Here is an 11,042-nt window from a genome sequence, read left to right on the forward strand (position 1 = left end):
ACCCATTTTTGTAGGGATAAAAAGACTTTCAAACCACCCATTTTTGTAGGGATAACAAGACTTTCAAACCATCCATTTTTGTAGGAATAGCAAGACTTTCAAACCACCCATTTTTGTAGGGATAACAAGACTTTCAAACCACCCATTTTTGTAGGGATAACAAGACTTTAAAACCACCCATTTTTGTAGGGATAACAAGACTTTAAAACCACCCATTTTTGTAGGGATAACAAGACTTTCAAACCACCCATTTTTGTAGGGATAACAAGACTTTCAAATCACCCTTTTTGTAGGGATAAAAAGACTTTCAAACCACCCATTTTTGTAGGGATAACAAGACTTTCAAACCATCAATTTTTGTAGGGATAACAAGACTTTCAAACCATCCATTTTTGTAGGGATAACAAGACTTTCAAACCATCCATTTTTGTAGGGATAACAAGACTTTCAAACCACCGATTTTTGTAGGGATAACAAGACTTTCAAACCACCCATTTTTGTAGGGATAACAAAACTTTCAAACCACTTTGTACACTGAGGTGTGTGTAAAGTTGTTTAATGATATATGCAGTAGAAAAGCTGATTTTATTGCCTTTGGTTATTGCTTTTTTGTGTAAAAATACTCTGAAAAGATAAACAGGTGTCAACTGTGAAATATATAACAGAAAAGATACAAAACGGCTTATACTTAGCCAAATATTGGTAAAACCCGCAATCCAAGAATTCTGGTAATATTTTCCCACACTTACCTGTAAAATAAAACAAAAAATATTTTGGAGAATAATAAATGAAAATGGATAATGTTTTTATCTAAATAATGATTCGAATCTATATATAAAAATGTGTACATATTTTTCACAATGGTTATGATGTTTGTTAATGGGCCAAGAGACCGTGGTTCAATCCTAGGCCGAGTTTTACCAAACACAGAAAAATAGTATTTGACGACTTCCTTGTTAAACATTCAGCATTTTAAGATTAAGATCAAAAGTAAGTAGAATAATCAACAGAAATGAGTGATGTTCTCACCTGAAATGGCAGCCTTCGTGTCTCTTATAATATATATATAATCAACTAATTTACATTTTATTACTGTTCTTTAAACAACTAATTTATTAATTGTATAAAAGAATTCTTACGAATTTCGATTTTTACATGCTTGGTATTATAAACATAGTATTAATAATTTAAAGTTTTGTCTTATGAAAGAAATATAGGGGGAAAAGACATAATTTGAAGTGTGGTATTATAAGGGAAAAAGACATAATTCAAAGTCTGGTATTATAGGAGAAAAAGACATAATTTGAAGTGTGGTATTATAAGGGAAAAAGACATAATTTGAAGTGTGGTATTATAAGGGAAAAAGACATAATTCAAAGTCTGGTATTATAGGAGAAAAAGACATAATTTGAAGTGTGGTATTATAAGGGAAAAAGACATAATTTGAAGTGTGGTATTATAGGAGAAAAAGACATAATTTGAAGTGTGGTATTATAGGAGAAAAAGACATAATTTGAAGTGTGGTATTATAGGAGAAAAAGACATAATTTGAAGTGTGGTATTATTGGGGAAAAAGACATGATTTGAAGTGTGGTATTATGGGGGAAAAAGAGACAATTCGAAGTCTGGTATTATAAGGGAAAAGGAGACGATTCGAAGTTTGGTATTATGGGGGGGACAATTCAAAGTCCGGTATTATAGGGGAAAAAGAGACAATTCAAAGCCTGGTATTATCGGGGAAAAAGAAATAATTCGAAGTCTGGTATTATAGGGGAAAAAGACATAATTTGAAGTCTGGTATTATGGGGGGAAAAAGAGACAATTCGAAGTCTGTTATTATAGAGGGAAAAAGAGACAATTCGAAGTCTGTTATTATAGCGGGAAAAAGAGACAATTTGAAGTCTGTTATTATAGCGGGAAAAAGAGACAATTCGAAGTCTGGTATTATAGGTGACAAAGAGACAATTCAAAGTCTGGTATTATGGAAAGAAAAGAGACAATTCAAAGTCTGGTATTATAGGGGAAAAGGAGATAATTCAAAGTCTAGTATTATAGGGGAAAAAGAGATAATTCGAAGTCTGATATTATAGGAAAAAAAAGAAACAATTCAAAGTCTGATGTTTTGAAAAAAAAAAAAAAAAATTAAAAATCTGCTTTGAAAAAAAATTAATAAAAAAAGAAAGATTAGAGAGAAGATTGCAGCTTCACCTTTCATCGATTTTTCCATTGCTTTCTTTTTTGATAAAAAACACCAATAAAAGAAAGATGCTAGGTTTGTTTCAAGGTTAAAGAGAAACAGAAACAGGAAGTTGCTTGTGATATCAGCACGGAAAAAAGAGGAAATGGTCTATGGAAATTTCCCTCTCCATACTGATCCGTGTTACCAATAGGCTTCCTAGGAAATAAATCTCCTGTACCAAAAAAATCTCAGTATTTTTACTTCTTCTATGCCAACATATGGATATTCAAATGACTGACACGATTGTTTAGGTTTCTGAATTTTTTAGATGAAAATTGGTTATTCGTATTATTTGGATTCTTTGGACTACTGTTCTCGTTTTGAGTATCATTTTCACAATGTTTTTGTATGCAAGAACCCAGGGCACAGTGGATAGATTACTTGATAAAATTCAGTTGTAAAAGTTACATTTTTCTGAAGGTTGATGGTTCAGTCTTTATTGTGGGAAATCAAAAATACAATGGCAAATTAATTAGCGATGGGTGACGGAACGAGAGCAAGTCACCCCCATGAATTAATTAAAGGATTTTATTCAGAATTCTGTGTAGATTCCCAAGTTCGACTGAAAAACTCCAGAATTCGACACGACACATCTGAAGAAGGTTGGAGTTTACATCTTTTTTTTTTTTTTTTAAAAAGGAGTCACCACTTATCAAGGTTCGGAGGCCACTCGAGGATAAGAGTGCATGAGTGTACAGTAGTCAACAGGAACATGTTAGTCATCATTAGTAGTGGAAATTTGGTAAATTGGATTACTTAAGGGGATGGTTGATCAAGAATTTGTTCACATTGGACTTGAAGACAACCATATTGTAGTCAGTTGGAAAACAGGCAAATGGAAAAGAGTTCCACAGGCGTGCAGTTCTAAGAAATAAGCTTTGTTCATGGTATCTACATTTAGGTCTAATCACAGATAAAGAGGGGAGGGGGAATTATTGATAGTGGTTTCAGCTAGACAAGTATTTTTCGTGAAAGTCAGGGCAGGGGGGGCATAGATTGGAGCTCAGACGAGCACTTGCCATGAAAATAAAGATAAAGCAGAGACAGGCTTGCAGCGTCTTTTCTGTGGAAAAGCAGTTCCAGGGAAAAATAGCACGCAGGATGAGAATAGTAGTCCGAATAATCCAAATAATCCAAACGATTGTTGCTGTCCAGGCAGAATACTGCTATTGAATTGCATGTGTTTGTTCCATTACTGTATGTAATTTAGCCAAGAAGCTCATGAAAATTAACCCTAATCTCAATCCTCTTAGCTACGTATACAAATGTCGACGACTGTCAAATCAATCATTCGTTCCCATGTGGTCAATGTAAGGCGAACGCCAATGAGTTGAATCAGTCGGGTTGGAGATCACAGTGCATGTTGCATGCTCAGTGAAGGCTACCTGAACATTGATTGGTTAACCATTTGTTGAACTATCCTTTAATTAAACTTCTTGTTCTTATAGCTTTTCTCTTGGACCCTCTTTATTAGTTCTATAGTAGATATATAGTGGATACATCCGTGTACCTATAAATGATTTATCTCTGTGATAATATGGACGTCCCACCACAAAGTGTTAGGAAGTGAGTCAAAAAACAAAAAAAAGGTAGGAAAATTCTATAACAATTGAAGAAAGTAGCTGAACAAAGATACAAGAAGTTAGGTTAGTAGAAAGACAATGGAGAGAGGTGATTCAGTAAGGCACACAAAGGCGATTGGAAATAGAATAGCTAATCAAGGTGTGGTGGTGATTGAAACAAAAGACCGGACATAGTGGTCAATATATTGAAGGTTATGTATTTGGTAAAGGTTATAATCGTCCATTCCACTTAGAGACCGTAACATATAACCAGAAAGTGTTGATACTTCACAGCTTGTTGGACTGCCTCTCAGCTCAAACTGTTAACGGTCTGAAAAATCCTCTAATTCACTCTGCACAATCACTTTTATATACAAGTAGCATAATTGTCTACGCCTGTGATAAATCCTTTCATCATGAACAATATGCATTCTGATCGGTTGTCAACTATCTCCAGCCTCGGTTTGAATGAAATTCAAACCGTCCCATGTACCGAATATAGAAAGATAACTGGGTTTTCTTTTTGATAAATAATGCTTTCTTAATATACTCAAAGCTTTGCATCCGTCATCTAAGGTCTCCTGCATTAACAGAAACAGGCCTCTATCGTCCAAACATTGTATTAATTCTGCAAAAAAACAGTTGCATCCTTTTCAATAAATTTTTGGTCGTTAGGATTCTCGGATGGTGACTGAATAACTTTGTGTAATTCCTGTATTCTTAAATATCCCAGAAATTTCGCCTGCTACAATTAGAATTTTGATTTAGATCCGTAAAAAGCAAAGGCAATTACAAAAATGTAGTTTCAAGCATGTGCTTAAAGCAGTCAAGTGTTAAATTCAACGCACTGCTGCTAAAAACTTGCTGCTCCAAATCTCGAGGCTTTGCTGTCAAAACTCAACTCCAAATCGCAACACTTGGCCACCAAAAACTCAACTCCAAAACTCGACACTCTACTGTAAAAAATCAAATCTAGAACACGACGCACTGCTGACAACACTTGCTACTCTGACATCCAAATCCAAAATTCACCCAGTCTCTCAAAAATCAGGCTTTTAATATCCAACCGAAAGCATCTCATTTGCATGTTAGGTAACAATATCGCAAGCACATAAAGAGAAGAGGCGGCCATTTTTTTCTTTTTCTTCATTCTTTTTGTCTGCACAGACCTCTACAGACTGCACCCAAACAGGTTTGTACTAATTTTTTTTAAATGTTTAATTACAGAAGAACAACTTATTTTGCTTTTGATAGCATTTTAGACCACAAAGCAAAAAAAAATAAATAAAAAAAAGAAGGAAAGAAAAGAATAGTAGCATAAATCCAGTTAAAGAAGCTTTCCCAGGCAAAGAATTAATCCAGTTGCGATCAGCAGAAAATGTAGTGGGTTTTCTCGTTTTCAGATAACACTAAAGAATACAGTAAGATTTTTTCATAAAGCTGTTCTTGCATTTGATTGGTTCCTTCTATAACACATGGTTATAAACAGAATCGCCCAAATTTGTAGGAGCATACCCTTCTATGATGTCAAAAATAATGCAACAACCGGGTAATTCTTCCACATCTTTTTGATGCTCATGTCATATCTTACCCCCAACTGTGAATTGATTCTAGTTTATTTATATACTAGCAGGGAGACCCGACGCTGCCCGGAATAGAATGAGGGTCAACAAATCTTCCACACTTTCCATTATTTTTGTTGTCATCAGAATCGGTGAAATCACCCATTCTTCAATCGAATCGATTGATTGCCTACACTAGTCATGGATCCGCCATAGTGCACCAGGAAAAAGCTTCACATGCCTCCCTGCAGTGACTTAGTCCACAATATATTGTAGCCTACATTGCACTGCAGAGAACCTATGGTTGATTTTATAAAATTAATTTTATATAATAGCTTAAGTTAAAGTTTTAAATGCAAAAGTCAAGTATCATGGTTCAATTGTTCCATAAGCAGAAGCATTAATTTCAAACGCGCTCCTGTCATATCAAAGAACCTAGTATAATATAAACAAATTCTTATTGAGCCGTCCTCTTAAACAATCAAATTCTACCCAGTCTCAACCATCATTATCAAACATTGTCTCACTGTTCACCTAACAAACTCTAATCCTTATCCTCGAATGGCCATTAAGCCTTTTTAAGCAGTGCTTATTAGTGCATAAAAAACGGATCTAATGGGATTTAAACTCTAGCCGTCTCCATAGTCCGAAACATTATCCATTAGGCCAATGCTAAACCATGAACATGTGCAGAGCGAGACTGGGACTATCATGTTCTCACAATTATACACCCTTGACGCCGTTGGGACGAGATGCCAAAAACACATTGAAGGAAGAAATTAATTTGATCGGAACGACAAACGTTCTCTGGGCAACTTATATGGAACTACAGAGAGATAGAAATTGAAGTGGCGTATATTTGGCTGCAGGGAAGAGTCCATTTTAATATGCGAGTGTGATAAACATGCTGCTGCTGATGATTTTGATGGATCTATTGAGCTGCGGGGTATAATTAATCATAGCATACGTTTTATTACCCTTTTCGATGAACATAAATATATACTGCAATATTTGTAAAATTCTATTCAGGGAATCGTCAATAAGATTCACAAATAAACTAAGTTTCAATCATATTCTTGTTTTTTTTTTTTTACATGGGGTCACCACTTATCAAGGCCCGAAGGCCACTCAGATATAAGGGTACAGTAATCAATGAGATAGTATTCTAGTAATCATTAGTATTGGCTTTTTGTTTTTTGTTTTTTTACACAGTGGTCACCACTTATCAAGGCCCGGAAGCCACTCAGGGATAAGGGTTATTGCAAGTACATTACGTTAGTGTGGAGATTTGATGAAGTGTTTACTTAAGGGGGCGGTTCATTAGGGTTTTGATAGAGTGTCTTACTTAAGGGGGCGGTTTATCAGGAATTTGTTTATGTTGGACTTGAAGACGTCCAAGTTGTAGTCAAGTGGGAAACAGGCAAGCGGCAGAGAGTTCCACTGGCGTGCAGTTCTGAGAAAGGAGCTTTGCTCATGGAATCTACGTTTGGATTTAGACACAGATAAAAGTTTGGGAAAATTATTGACAGTAGTTTCAGCCAGATGGGTGTTTCTCGTAAAAGATTGGCGAGAGAGGACGAGGGATTGGAGCTCAGACGAGCATCTACCATGGAAATAACGATAAAACAAAGACAGGCTCGCAACGTCTTTTCTGTGGGAAAGAGGTTGCAGGGAAGAGAAAAGGGCATCCCCCACTAAACCACAAAGTCTATTTTGTACTCTGTTGAGGCAAGATAGGCTGTTTTTAGCAGCTCCTGCCCAGATGTGGCAGCAGTATTCCATCCTTGGACGTACTTGGCTTTTATACAGATAGAGAATTGCATTAGTAGTGAGATATCTTCTGGAGCGGTAGAAGGATCCCACCATTTTCTCAGCGTCCCTGGCAACAGATTTGATGTACATGTTTCATTTCAGATCAGGAGTAAAGGTCAAACCTAGAAGCTTATCAAAACATGGAGCCTCCCCAAGACGAGAGCCATCCATTGTTCTATTTTATCGCTATTCAATAATATGCAGGTGTCACTTTGTGGATGACCAGTGGATGAAAAGTGTGACCGTAAATTGCATGCACACTCATCATAAATTAACTCTTCCTTATTTTTATATATAGGGTTATCACAAAGACTATTCCTGAAGAGGACCACAACAACCGAAATCAGAGTTGTACACAAATGAAAATGAAATGCAGTTTGATTTAATTTCTTCCAGAAAATACTTTGACTGAGTCTGAATTTTTTTCATGCAAATACAATTTTTTAAAAGGGGGACATAACTCTGTATTGTATTCATCAACACAAATGTATTTCCTTTCGGTTTAAATAAGGTGCACCCTAATAATTGCACCAATGGAATTATTGATAAAGTTCACAATCCTTTCTACAATCCAACCATGTTGGGTGCAAACTTTAGTCCACTCAGTTTGATGATATCCAGCAGTGTTTGTTTTATTGCTGTAAGAAACGGATACAATGGGAGTTGTACTCTAGCCGTTTTCATAGTTCAAAACATTATGCATTAGGCCAATGCCGAACCATCAACATGTGCAGAGCAAGACTTAAACGATCATATTCTCAATATTACACACTCTTGACACCATTGGAATGAGATGTTAATAGCAAATTGAAAGACGAAATTAATTTGATCAGAAAGACAAACATTCTCTGGCAACTTATATGTGGCGTATATTGAGCTTCAGGGGGTCACTTTAGCGATCGTCTCATAAGTGGGCAGGATATGTGATCCTGAATGACCTTCACAATCACCATAACTTAATTTTTCCAGTTTTTTTTTTTTTTTTTTTTTATCTATAGGGTTATCACAAAGACTATTTCTTAACTGAAGAAGGCCATAACAACCAAAATTAGGGCTGTGACAAGAGAGGATTGTGTCAGAGTTATAGACAATTTTGCTCGTTGGATCCAAATGAACTTTTTATTGAACAGCAATAAAAGAAACAGTGTTGGATAGTCTGGGGATTGTTTTGATAGACATTATCTGCGAGATAATCCCAAAGATAAAAATTTAGGCGGTTAAGGTTCGTTGAGTATGAAGCTCATTTAAGATCACAGCTACTGATGAGATGATTACTAAAGTGCCCTTCCATATCCAAAACTGAAACTTGGTGAACAAGTCAAACATAATTATAAATTTATTTGTACCGAATTTGGTTGAATTACTGAAAGGGTAGTGAATTGTATTAATGATTTCATGATTGTCTTAGTTATTGAAGATTCTGCGTGTTGGATCTAGATGGACTTTTTATTGACCAACAATAAAACAAAAACTATTGGATAGTCTGTGGATTGTTTTGACGGACATTATCAGTGAGATATCATCATCAGTGGCCTTGCTGTTTTAACAGCGCCGACGATCACGGCTCCCCATATCGTAGAGCCATGATAATCTTGTGAAGACAAGTAAAAACGGTAGTTTCTCGTTGCTTTCTGTCTTGACTCGGGGGGGGGGGCATCTCCCCCAGTAAGTTAAATGCGTTCCCAAATTCTAACCTGGAAATTTCTACCACTCTGCACTGTACATATAGCATCTAGCCTAGCCTTACCAAATGGTTACCCATCTGGTACTAGTCAGGTTCATCATTGCTTAACTTTGGTAATCTTGCGAGAGATCTGACATTTCCCAGGATTGAATAGAAATCAGCAAATTTGAATTATGACTGTGGACTGAGTCTTTCCTTTGGAATGTAACTTACTGTGTGTGTGTGTGTGTGTGTGTGTGTGTGTGTGTGTGTGTGTGTGTGTGTGTGTGATATCATCATTATCATTATAATCCTCAGCAGCCTTGCTGTTTAACAGCACCGGCAACCATGTCGCCCTAAATTGTACAGCCATGGTAATCTCGTGAAGACAAGTAAAGACGCTAGTTCCCGATTGCCTTCCGTTTGGATTCGGGGGTGCATCTTGCACTCATCTCCGGATATTTTTATGACTCAGCACGGTACATACAGCACCTAGACTTTCCAAATGGTCACCCATCTGGTACTGGCTAGGTTCATCGCTGCTTAACTGATGATCTGACAAGAATTAGTGTTAGTTGGTTTTGTTTCACGGCATATCAACCCTTTTCAGGTTATTTAATGCTGAATCCAGTGATTTTGAAGAAAAGATTTTTTTAGTAGAATATGTTTTTTTTTTTCCAAGTCGGTTTCTATTTAACCCATAGTTGGAACCCTAACAGGTACTACCACTCCGGGTCAGGGCAATTAAGGGGTGGCTCCATACTCCCCAAAGCCCACAAGCTGGGCCTCACCATCGGATATAGTTTAAGGTCATATTCAGGACCAAGAATTAATGTGTCTACATGATTCTGCCGTATATATGTGTGATAACCATGCAGATAAAAATCTGGAATCACTTCAGTGGTACATGCATACATTTATCACACAAGAAGGCAGTGGAATTACACAGAGCTTTGCATTCATAATGCAACTGGCCCTGGCTTTGTATTTCTTTTAACCTTAAATGAAGGGTAACTCCCTAAAAATGCCATCCATGAAAACGTAAATAAAATTCTGCAATCAGGTACAAATAAACTTCAGTCTATGAGTGACTTGTCCACCAAGTTTTAGCCATGAATGTCCAAGAGTTTTTGTTTTCATTTGTAATGTTTTCATTAATGAGCAATCAATAATATAATATAAACCAGCGATGATGAAAAGAATAAAAAGACAAACACCCGCACACATGTATGTAGAAAAACATTTGGTCTATTGAGAGAGAGAGAGAGAGAGAGAGAGAGAGAGAGAGAGAGAGAGAGAGAGAGAGAGAGAGAGAGAGAGAGTGATAGAGGCTAAGTGGTTAACAACATGAACTGAAGACCTGGGTGTACCGAGTTCGAATCCAATTCATTCCACAGAAACACTTTCATAAAACCAACACTTTGTGCTTAACCTCCTGAAGAGGAGGTGAAAAATTAAGAAGAGAGAGAGAGAGAGAGAGGGGGGGGAGGGGAGGGTGAAGAGAGAGAGACTAATTAGTATTCGCTCTAAAAAATAAATACATGGTCAGTTTTCCAGATTCGTCACATAATCAGTCCCCCCGTCTCTCCATCTGCCTGATGGCTGATTTGATATCTATAGCACTTAGTTCATTCTTATAAATTTAAGAATGAAAAAAAAAAAAAAAACCTCAAAAGTATTGCTGCAGTTTAAAAAGAAACCAAAACAGGTGAAACAAAAATGGGGAGGGGACATGCCTGGGCAACGCCAGGTAGGTAATGCTAAGAAAAAAAAAGGAAATCAAATCAATAATTCATAATATTATAAGATATCTAAAAGCCAGACTTTGATGTCAAAAGAGCAGGTGAAAACGAACAAATCTCTGACCCGAGCAACTTTCGACTCATTATTGTCTTCTGCTTATCAAATTCAAGAGATTCCATCACACAAGAGTATAAAGTTGGATGCAGAACTTTATTCATTTATTTTTTTTTTTTTGAATAAATTAATAAAAGAGCAACGAAAATAATGGCTACAAAATAATGGCTGCAACGATGATGCCAAAATAGCAATTCTATTCTGACCTGATCGAAAAACAGCGAAAGAGAAATCTGAATTCAATTCTTGTAAATAAATGAGTTGATTATTTTGGAAATGTTTGCATTGCAGAAATTAGCAGTGATAAAAGAAAGGAAACAATGCTGGTGATGAGTGAAAGTCTGTAG

At 36.4% G+C, this 11,042-nt stretch overlaps 1 long non-coding RNA gene across 1 annotated transcript in view; it reads right to left on the reverse strand.

Moving 5' to 3' along the window:
• Positions 1 to 389: 389 nt before the first annotated feature.
• LOC145252574 (uncharacterized) overlaps positions 390 to 11,042 on the reverse strand; it is a 310,145-nt gene continuing 299,492 nt past the window's right edge. Inside the window, exon 2 of the long non-coding RNA XR_013863621.1 lies at positions 390 to 749. This is a non-coding gene — a long non-coding RNA (uncharacterized LOC145252574). The remainder of the gene's footprint in view (positions 750 to 11,042) is intronic.

This window comes from Euprymna scolopes, chromosome 29 (genome assembly GCF_053919585.1).
Source record: "Euprymna scolopes isolate OS-2025 chromosome 29, ASM5391958v1, whole genome shotgun sequence".
Taxonomy (NCBI): Eukaryota; Metazoa; Mollusca; class Cephalopoda; order Sepiida; family Sepiolidae; genus Euprymna; species Euprymna scolopes.